This window comes from Myxocyprinus asiaticus, chromosome 7, assembly GCF_019703515.2.
Source record: "Myxocyprinus asiaticus isolate MX2 ecotype Aquarium Trade chromosome 7, UBuf_Myxa_2, whole genome shotgun sequence".
Classification (NCBI taxonomy): Eukaryota; Metazoa; Chordata; class Actinopteri; order Cypriniformes; family Catostomidae; genus Myxocyprinus; species Myxocyprinus asiaticus.
In genome coordinates this window covers 15,365,583-15,377,663 of record NC_059350.1, presented here as the reverse complement: position 1 = coordinate 15,377,663, position 12,081 = coordinate 15,365,583, and positions in this window count along the sequence as shown.

Below are 12,081 nucleotides of genomic sequence, written 5' to 3'. Positions count from 1 at the left end.
TACTATTGTCGCTGGTGGAGAAGAAATGTACATACTAACTACAGCTGAGTCTGAACAAGTAAAGGTAATGTCTAACCAACCACAGATTCTAATTGTGTCTCTGATACTGTAGGTCAGTATATCTGCAGCTCTCTGTTTAACATATTAGTGGCTGTTCAGACCAAACTCATTTTTTTTCATTAAAAAAGCTAGTGTGTAGCAGAACGCAGGTGTATCAAGATGCCTTTATGAGCGTTTAAGTTCTTTACCTTGACACGGTGTCTGAAAAATGTGGAGCTCCTACACGAGACACGCAATGGTCACTTACATCAACATGGCGCCTGTTTTCATACCACAATATTAAATCCACCTGCCTAATATTGTGTAGGTCCCCCTCCTGCCACCAAAACAGTTCTGATCCGTCGAGGCATGGACTCCACAAGACCTCTGAAGGTGTTCTGTGGTATCTGGCACCAAGAGGTTAGCAGCAGATCCTTTAAGTCCTGTAAATTGCGAGGTGGGCCTCCATGGATCGGATTGGTCCAGCACATCCCATAGATGCTCAATCGGATTGAAATCTGGGGAATTTGGAGGCCAAGTCAACACCTTGAACTCTTTGTCATGTTCCTCAAACCATTCCTTAACAATTTTTGCAGGGTGTCAGGGAGCATTATCCTGCTGGAAGAGGCCACTGCCATGAGGGAATACCGTTGCCATGAAGGGGTGCACGTGGTCTGCAACAATCTTTAGATAGGTGGGACGTGTCAAAGTAACATCCACATGAATGCCAGGACCCAAGGTTTCCCAGCAGAACATTGCCCAGAGCAACACACTGCCTCCGCCGGCCTGCATTTTTCCCATAGTGCATCCTGCTGCCATCTCTTCTCAAGGTAAACGACACACACGCACCCGACCGTCCACATGTTCTAAAAGAAAATGTGATTCATCAGACCAGGCCACCTTCTTACATTGCTCCATGGTCCAGTTTTGATGCTCATGTGCCCATTGTAGGCACTTTCGGCAGTGGACAGGGGTCAGCATGGGCACTCTGACCGGTCTACGGCTACGCAGCCCCATACTCAGCAAGCTGCAGTGCATTGTGTGTTCTGACACCTTTCTATCATGGCCAGCATTAAAGAGGCCCTATTATGCTTTTTGAGATTTTACCTTTCCTTTAGTGTGTAATATAGCTGTTTGTGCATGTTAAAGGTCCGCAAAGTTACAAAGCACAAAGTCCATGCCAAAGGGAATTACTCTCTCCCACAGTAAACACTGCTTCTGAACTGCCTGAAACGACTGGTTTGCAGTCCAGCCATTACTTCCGTGACATACAGTAGCTACGTCACTATGTAACACATTTGCATAAAGCCCGCCTCAGGAATGCGCTGCTCAGGAAGCCTCCGGAGCTGAAACTCGGTTATGGTATGGGGCGTTATATTTCCAACACACGCTCTAAGCAGTTCACCAATCACAACAGACTGGGCCAGCTGACCAGTCAGAGCAGACTGGGCTTTTTGGAAAAGGGGCTTTAAAGAGACAGGAGCTACAACAGAGCGTTTCAGACAGAGGGAGAAAAGAGGTGCTGCAGCAATGTACACTATGAAATTTTTGTTTTGTTTTTTTAACATTAAAGCATGTAAACCTATTCTAGTAGACCCCTAAAATAAAATTATGAACCTGTAAATGAGCATAATATGGGCTCTTTAAGTTTTTCAGCAATTTGTGCTACAGTAGCTCTTCTGTGGGATCAAACCAGATGGGCTAGTCTTCGCTCCCCACGCGCATCAATGAGACTTAGGTGCCCATGACCCTGTCGCTGGTTCACTGGTTGTCCTTACTTGGAATACTTTTGGTAGGTACTAACCACTGCATACCGGGAACACCCCACAAGACTTGCCATTTTGGTGATGCTCTGACACAGTCGTCTAGCCATCACAATTTGGCCCTTGTCAAAGTCGCTCAGATCCTTACGCTTGCCCATGTTTCTTGCTTCCAACACATGAAATTCAAGAACTGACTGCTCACATGCTGCCTAATATATCCCACCCCTTGACAGGTGCCACTGTAACAAAATAATCAATGTTATTCACTTCACCTCTCAGTGGTTTTAATGTTGTGGCTGATCAGAGTATATAAACAACTGAAAAACAGCGCAGATGGAAGTAAAAACAGGTTTGGTGTGAATGGCCCTGTGCGTATTTGTGTGTAATTTGGTGGCTGGCCCATTGCATCTCTTGTGCCAATGCCCCATTCACTGCGTAGATAACATGCATGTACTTTTCCTGTCTTTTTTCAGCGATGAATGCCCTTTATAATAAGACATCTGCGATCTGCATGGCCTATCCTGGAGTAGTTACAATGCAGTTAATGTGCAATATGTAATGTTGCAGCTGCAGCAGGCCTATTCTTTACAGTTGCACTCGTGTCTGTCACAGTGACTTTGTACAGAGAGTCTCCAATGGCCTGCAATCCAACTGCATCACCACATGAGATCAAAACACATACTAATGTAATTTAAATGCAGCAAACCACACATCTAGGATTTGCTTCTTGATCTACACATAATTGTGTTCAGCATCTTTAAGTGCCCTGGATGTATATGACACCAGCTGTCCATTTTGTAGAACAACTTTTGACGCATTAGCCTGAAGAATAATCTAAGTGTGGTCAAAGTATCTTAATAAAGGTGCCTTTTTAAGTGGCTTTTTCACACTGCTTTGTCACGTTCTGCAGTCTACAGTCCACGTTCTTCCTCAGCAACTGCATACGTATAATAGTGCAGATTCATTGGGTATGTATTGGGACAGATTTTTAGTCACATTTAATAGTACACTTTTTCTGTCCTCTGGTGTATGCATGTTTCCGACTGCCTTCATTCTTTGCTGTCTGTCATACTGCGAGACTACGAAAATCTTCATAAAATAGCAATTACATGTATGCCACTGATGTCATCAAAAGCCTCATTGGATGACATCAGACCAAAACTCTGATGGCAGATTTTTAGGCTTTTGCACAGTCAAGTTAGGGAAAAGTTTTGAGGCTTTTGAAATAAGTTCTTTGAGTACATAAATCAGATATTTGAGACTCCTTTAAAGGTTTTCTGGAGGTTCTCCAGATGTGTTGCAGTTGAGTTAATTTTTAACAGAATAAAATATGGATTTACTTCTGGGTTTTGGACAGCTGATTACACAAGCTTAATATCTTATTCCCCATAAGTATTGTGTGGTCACTCTGATGTCATCTGTTATCACTCTAACTCTTTTTAGCATATCATGAATATACAATGAATATGGACCAACGGTAATATTGTTCTTTCTTGTTTTCTCCTCTCTCACTCCTCATCTCCAACTTTACATCAACCTCTCTCTCTGCATTCTCAGTTTTTATTTTCCCCTCCCATTGAAGAGCAATTCAAACCCTTCCCCAGTTTATTTTTTTCTGTAATATTGGAGGCAGTACATCATCAATACCGCTTCAGTTAGAACAAGTAAGTTTGGAATCCATAGTTTAGGCCTACATTTCTGTGTCAAAGAGCTCTTTGCTCTCTTCTGTTTTCTTCTTTCTCTCTCTCTCGGCGGTGAGGTGTGCTCAATGTGGCAGAGATAATTTGTTTGCTTTGCAATTATTTTCCATCAGTGGAGACAAATTGATTTGTACAGCATAAAGCGACAGTCAGAATGTAGTGCGCTCTAAGCAGCTCAGACAGATCAGCGCTAACTTGCTTATGCCAAAGTCTGACAGACAATGGCACTGTTCCTGTCATTCACTCTCTGCTGAACTCAGTTGATGGTGCACCTAAGAGAAAACAGTTTGGGCAATGTGAACTGTCTACCCGATCTCATGAGAAGTCGTACCAATTTGTATGATTTGGCTAAATTATAGAAAATCGTTCGTATGAAATTGTACGAATTCCGAAGTAGTGGGATAAAGCACTGAACTGGTAAGCAGAAGGTTGCCTGTTCGATCCCCAAAGTCACCACCATTGTGTCCTTGAGCAAGGCACTTAGCTCCAGGTTGTTCCAGGGGATTGTCCCTGCAATAAGTGCACTGTAAGTCGCTTTGGATAAAAGCGTCTGCCAAATGCATAAATGTAAATACCCAAATATGTCAAGTGGAAGTAAGCGAAAGTTTGAGTGTCAAATGTTGTGTAAATGCTTAAGAATTTTATGACCTACCCCAAACATTGTATCTAAACCTAACCATAGAGTAGTCTGTAAGGATGATATGAAGCGTAAAGAGTATGTTTTGTATGACGGAAGAAAGTAATTGTCACATTTCAGAAGGAGACGAGGGAGAGTCACCTGATTGGCTGTTGCAAATGTTATATGAATTTGTATGACCCCACTCATTCGATTTCATACAATTCAGCCAACTCTTTAGCCAACTAGTATGAATCTGTACTATTTTTTCTGTGAAAGTGTGTTGGAACTTTTGTTTGCTTCAAAGTTACTAAGTTAGAGCCCTGTGTGGATGACTGTACCAGTAACTTGACACTACTGGACACTTTTTATTATGATAGACACCAACCTGACCAATGCTGTAGGCCTAGTTTTACATTTATCATCATAAGTTTTTTTTCCCTTTGACATTGGTGTGATATTTAGCCCATGGTAGTTCCTTAACCCTAAGCTGAACAAGAATAGTCAAATTTTATAATAAAAAGTAAAAAAAAAAAAAAAAAAAAATGCTTGCATTGACTAACATCTCTGGGAGGAATTGTACTTGTAGAGTTGGGATACCAGTACTTCTAAAATGCATTAAAAATGTGTATACAAAAAAATATGTGTTTTTATTAGAGTTTAGTTGAAAATAAAAATAAAAATAAATAAATAAAAAAAAGTTGGAAAACTGAAGTTTGACAAAGACAAGTCTTTTCAAACAAAGATAACAACTGAATGACAGGATGAATTTATTCTACCACAGAGAGGTGTCAGTGTGGCATTGAAAGCTAATTTCCAGTCAAATATCTTGATAATGTTCACAGAATTAGTGAGATAAATTAGCAAATAGAAGAGAATGGGGCTAGTCACACTTTCACTCCAGTGAATATTTCTCATAGAACAGTTATTTTGAAAGTCATTTGCATATACCTTGAGGTCTTGGCTACCAAAAAATAAAAATAAATAAATAAAAATAAAATACATTTCCACCATTATTGCCAAAGAAAGCAGATAGGCAGTTAATTTTACACTTTTTGACCTTTTGTGACAACATGTCCAAATAGCGGGGTACTGTACACTGTATGTAAATTGTCACAATGGGATCCTACCTGTAAATAGCATTTTTTAGGATAATTAATGGCATTTTTAAGCTAAAATTAAACAGTGAAACAATAATGAAGCAAAAATGTAAAAGGTAAAACAAAAACATCAAACCATTGTTTTGGTCAACTAATTTTGTTATTAATAAATTGTTTAAAATTAATGTGACATCCTGGCCTGATATATGTGTCCTAAGGACACAGTTCAACATTTTGGTTAAAATCTACCTTCATATATATATATATATATATATATATATATATATAGTTGAACCTTGCTTCAATGTATCCCAGTGTTGTTAAATATGTTATTTTGTTTTTGCCCCAGAGCTATTACAAATATATATATAATGATACTGGAATTTAAAATATATATTTTTTTATTTTTCAATTTAAGAATTAGGTTTTGAACTAGCTGTTTGAGGCCAAAATTCCAAGCCACTTCTAGAGAAAACAAGATTTTGTGTAATTAAACTTTTGACTCAAAACCTATACTGCAGTTACTGAGATATAGCCCTGGTGACATAGAGAACCAGGCTGCCCTATAGCTACACAAGTTCCAAAATGTTAAAAAACAAACAAAACAAAAAAAAACAATATCATGAGTAATATAATAATGATGAAGCTTTGCTTATTTTTTACAGATTCTGTAAAGGAAAAAAAAAGTTTGTTTATACACTAGCAGCCAAAAGTTTGGAATAATGTACAGATTTTGCTGTTTCAGAAGGAAATTGACACATTAATTCACCAAAGTGGCATTCAACAGATCACAAAGTATAGTCAGGACATTACTGATGTAAAAAACAGCACCATCACTATTTGAAAAAAGTAATTTTGATCAAATCTAGACAGGCTCCATTTCCATCAGCCATCACTCCACAACCTTATCCTTGAGTAATCATGCTAAATTGCTAATTTGGTACTAGAAAATCACTTGCCATTATATCAAACACAGCTGAAAGCTATTTGGTTCATTAAAAGAAGCTTAACTTTGTCTTTGTGTTTGTTTTTGAGTTGCCACAGTATGCAATAGACTGGCATGTCTTAAGGTCAATATTAGGTCAAAAATGGCAAAAAAGAAACAGCTTTCTCTAGAAACTCATCAGTCAATAATTGTTTTGAGGAATGAAGGCTATGCAATGCTTGAAATTGCCAAAAAACTGAAGATTTCATACAAAGGTGTACACTACAGTCTTCAAAGACAAAGGACAACTGACTCTAACAAGGACAGAAAGAGATGTGGAAGACCAGATACAATTAAACAAGAGGATAAGTACATCAGAGTCTCTAGTTTGAGAAATAGATGCCTCAATTGTCCTCAGCTGACAGCTTCATTGAATTCTACCCGCTCAACACCAGTTTCATGTACAACAGTAAAGAGAAGACTCAGGGGTGCAGGCCTTTTGGGAAGAATTGCAAAGAAAAAGCTACTTTTAAAATAGAAAAACAAAAAGAAAAGGTTAGAGTGGACAAAGAAACAGACATTGGACAACAGGTAATTGGAAAAAAGTGTTATGAATCATAACCCCATTGAGCTTTTGTGGGATCAGCTAGACTGTAAGGTGTGTGAAAAGTGCCCGTCAAGACAGCCACATCTATGGCAAGTGCTACAGGAAGCATGGGGTGAAATGTCACCTGAGAATCTGGACAAACTGACAGCTAAGTATGCCAAGGATCTGCAAAGCTGTCATTGCTGCATGAGGAGGATTTTTTGATGAGAAATCTTTGAAGTAGTTTAAGAAGTTCTGACATTTTTTTTTCAAATTGTAATAATAATTTGTCAGATTATTAATGTCCTGACTATACATTGTGATCAGTTGAATGCCACTTTGGTGAATAAAAGTACCAATTTCTTTCCATAAGAGCAAAATCTGTACATTACTCCAAACTTTTGGCCGCCAGTGAATATATTTTTTCCCTTAATTTGTTACAGATCACAGAGGTCCCATGGCTTGGGTTTTTGGATTTCATTGAGTCAAATAATGCACCATTTTTATTATTTATTTTTTTGTGGGGAAAGCATTATCACATTTTCAGCATGCATACACTTTACCATACACTTTTGCGTCACAGAAATAAGTAGTTCACAATATATATATATATTTTTTTATTGTAGTTTTTGTCAGTTACTGTACAAACACTGATGCAGACTGGTGTGATCAGGTTCCCAAGAGATAAATACACCAAACTAATACTAGTTTACTATTTTTGTCGACATATGATTTCTTGTTTACTGGTAACAAGTAGATTCTAAAATTGTGAGATGCATATTATTGTGAATTGGTGAGAAAAGGAAACTTTTGTCAACTGTATAATGTTAAATTGTCAATGTCAACAATGTGTAGCAATTATTATGCCAAATATAGTTTTTAAAAAACGAAACTGTTTTTATTTTTAAATCGCATTGCATTTTAGCATTGTTGGGCACTTCGTTCAGGAGCGGGTTTGGTTATTAGCAATAATTAATAATGATCAAAGATAATTATTAATTATTAAAATCAATTGGACATTGATTAGAATCAACATTAGATTTTTAATCCTTTATATCAACAATCATCAAAGATAACCATCAATTATCAAATTCAATAGAATATTAATTATTATCAAATATAGTTTTTATTATTAAAATCAATAGAACATTGCTTAGAATTAACATCAACTTATTGATCCTTCAAATCAACACTCATCAAAGATAATTATCAATTATCAAAATCAATAGAATATTAATAAGGATGAATATCGGAGGTCACGTGACGCCATGCAAGAAACAGACGTGTGAGTGACAAGCTCTGCACACTTTGCTAAATTTTTTATTATTTTCATGTTATAATCTGGTGAAATTTGATACACCCAGTTACACATTTGCTCTTTGAGGCAAAACATGGCAAAGAAGTCAAAATCCTTGGGCTCTGGAGACATTAAAAGACACTTACGTGTTCTGGATGAAAGCCCCGACAGGCCTACAGACCGGGGACTCGATTTGGATGGCGCGGCGGTAGGGATGATCCAGCGTCGGTTCTCTAACGTGTTGGTGATGTTGGCGAGGGTTCTTGCTGACTTGGAGGATCTCGCTGTGGTGCGTCGATCAATTGCGGCGATGGAAATGGAATTCTCTGAGATAGTTACAAGAGTGACTGATGTTGAGAGACGAATCGATTGTCTGGAATCTTCGGAGGGGGAGTTGGCTGCTGATCCGCCCGTGACCAAAGATGATTTGGAACGTCTCCTTTAAAGGCTTGAAGATCTTGAGAATGGAGGCCGCAGGAGTGGTGTTCGAGTTGTTGGAGTTCCTGAGCATAAGGAGGGCAGAGATGTGGTGAAGTTCCTGGATGGGCTTTTCCCGAGTCTGCTCGACATTGCAGGCCATGGGCTGGAGGTCGAGCAAGATCGCGGAGTCCCAGCTCACAGATTTGCTGAGGGAGATAGGCCCAATTTATTCTGGCCGGATTTCTGGGATCATCTGATGGGGATCTTGTGTTGCGCCAGGCGAGGAGCAGAGGGAAGCTTTCTTGGAAGAACCGTAATGTTTTCTTGTTCCCGGACTTTACGAGTTCGACAAGAGAGAAACGCGATCGGTTCGGGGAATGTAAGAAACTCTTACATCAGCGAAAGATCACTTTTGCTGTGATGTTTCCGGCCAAACTGAGAATAGAAACGAAGGATGGTCGCAAAGTATTTATATGTCCCAATCAGGCAATGTCTTTTATTGAATCAATGGGTGAGTAAACCATTGGGTGTTTCTCATGTGAGTGGGTCGACTCGCTGTACTTACTCTGGCTTTTGAGGAAGCTGGGCGTCATTTTGGTTTCTTTTTTCCTTTTGCGTTGGCTCCGCCGAGCGGCTGGAGCTTGTTTTGTGAATAACACTTTTCCTTAAAGAAACTTTTGCATTGACGAAAGATTACTTTTGCATTGAAGTTCCCGGCCAGTTTGAGAGTGGACACTACGGATGACCGCAAAATATCTACATGCTCACACAAAGGATGTCTTTTATAAAGTTGACATATTGTGTAAGTCATGGTATATACTTTTATGCAGACTCCGAGTGAATTGACTCGACCATCTGGGGAAACGGGATGCCGTTTTTGTTTCTTTTTGTATTGGTTTCGCCTAGCGGCTGGAGCTTGTTCTATTGAATAACACTCCTTTGGAACAGCTGTGGATTAATCTGTTCTTTCTTCGTGCTTATTCCTCCTGCTGGCTGTAGTTTGTTTTGTTGAGTATTTTTACTGGACATTGGAATGGTTACGTCATCCGTTGAACTCATAACAGCCGGCTCACTGAACATATCTGAACGGTTTTATTTCAGCTGGAATTTGTTTTGTGGAAGATCACACCTTTGAGACGTTCTTTGTATTCATTCTTCCTATTGGCTGGGGTTTATTTTACAAAGTATTTTCTGTTATGTAATTTTGCCTCACAAATTTGTGAGGCAAAATTGAGCAATCCGATGGCAAAGTTGTCTTGGGGGCTCATGGGCGTTCATGGACCTTTTGAGTTTAGAGGGATTGTTGCTGTTTGGCGCTTTCGTGCGCGGGGTTAATGCGCACATTTTTCTTTTTTCTGTTTGTTTTGTTCGGGGGGAAGTTCGGGGTTTGATTGTTTCACTAATGGGGAATGTAGTCTGTATAATTTTGTTTTTGACACACAATTTATTTTTTCTACTATATCAAAATGTCAAATGTTAATATGAGTGTACTATCTCTCTCCACATGGAATGTGGAGAGAGATAGTACAAAGAAGTAAGAAGAAGGAAGGTTATTACTTTTCTTAAACGTTAGAAATATGATATATATATCTCTCCCCGCAGGAAGCTGAAAAATTTGGGAAGATATGGGTTGGAAATGTTTTTTTTTTGTGCTGGCTCAAGTAAGAGCAAAGGAGTCATTATATTGATTAATAATCATCTAAAATTCAAATGTCTCAAACAGACTAAAGATAAATTAGGGAGAGTCATTATTGTTTTAGAGGAAATTCAAGGGCAAAGGTTGATTTTGGCTAATATTTACGCACCTAACGCTGATGATCAGGGCTTTTTTATAGATCTTGAAGGGATGCTGCAAACCGCTGGCACCCCTCATGATATAATATTGGGAGGAGACTTTAATCTTTTGATGGACTCAGTCCTTGATCACAGTGAAGCAAAAGTGTGTAAACCCCCCTAGAGCAACATTGACGCTTCACAGGATGTGTAAAAATCTTGGTCTTACAGATATTTGGAGACTTTTGAACCCATCTGGTAGGGACTATACATTTTTTTCAACAGTCCATAAGATTTATTCTAGAATAGATTTTTTTTTTTTATCCAAATCCCTCATTTCATCTGTTGTTGATTGCTCAATTGGAAATATCTTAGTCTCAGATCATGCCCTGGTGAGTTTAGAGGTGTTGTCATATACAGAGAAAAAGAAATCATATAGTTGCCGCCTTAATGTGTCCCTTTTGCAAAATCCTGATTTCCAACAAATGTTAAAGACTGAAATTAATGTTTATATGGAGACCAACTGGTCCTCAGTATCCTCTGTGGGTTTGGCTTGGGAGGCACTTAAGGCGGTTCTTAGGGGTCAGATCATACAGGATGCCTCATTCACCAAAAAATCCAAAGCACGAGAACTTGTGGAGTTGGAAGGAAATATTAAAAATGCAGAGGCAGAGCTGAATCGCCGTTTGTCATCTGATGGCCTCAGAGAATTGACCCAATTGAAATACAGATATAATACTATTTTGTCACGGAAAGTGGAGTTTTGGCTATTCAGGGCAAGACAGTCATACTTTGAGTCAGGGGACAAAGCAGGAAAACTTTGGCTAGATATATAAAGCAGAGAGAGTCTTTTTCTACCATTCCCTCAGTGAAATCTGCTAGTGGTGAAATATTTACCTCGGCCATTGATATTAATGATGCTTTTAAAGAATTCTACTTTGATCTCTATAGTTCCACGTCTTCGTCTACTGATGAAGATATTAGAAACTTTGTGGAACCATTAGATCTCCCTAAACTGACGACTGAGCAAAACAATTCTCTTGATTCTAAGATAACTTTGGAGGAGCTTGGCGAGGTTATTAAGGCCTTACCTACAGGCAAGTCTCCGTGGCCTGATGGCTTTGCCACTGAGTTTTTCAAATCTTATGCTACAGAACTGGCTTCACTTTTGCTAGAAGTTTATCCTGAATCATTAAAGAATGGAAAGCTCCCGTCAACCATGACACAAGCCCGGATCAGTCTGATTCTTAAAAAGGACAAAGATCCAAGTGAGTGTAAAAGTTACTGTCCAATTTCCCTGATCCAGTTAGATGTAAAAATTTTGTAAAAAATTCTGGCTAATCGATTAAGTAAAGTTATGACATCTCTTATACATATAGATCAGGTGGGGTTTATTCGAGGCCGTAGCTCTTCTGATAACATTAGGCATCTCATCAATATCATGTGGTCAGTAGCGAATGAACAATCTCCGGTGCCTGCCATCTCACTTGATGCTGAAAAGGCGTTTGATATGGTAGAATAGAATTATATTTTTAAGATTTTGGAAATTTATGGGTTCAGGAGTACTTTTATTGGTTGGATTAAGCTACTTTATAGACATCCTGTAGCGGCGGTACAAACAAATGGACTCATTTCAGATTTTTTTACTCTGGATAGGGGCACCCGGCAGGGTTGCCCTCTTTCCCCATTTTTGTTCTGTCTTGCCCTGGAACCATTAGCAGCCGCGATAAGAAAGGAGGATGATTTTCCAGGGGTGATTGCGGGAGGAATGGTGCATAAGCTTTTGCTTTACGCAGATGATATTTTATTATTCGTCTCTGACCCTACTAGATCTATGCCTTGCCTCCACAGAATTATTAATT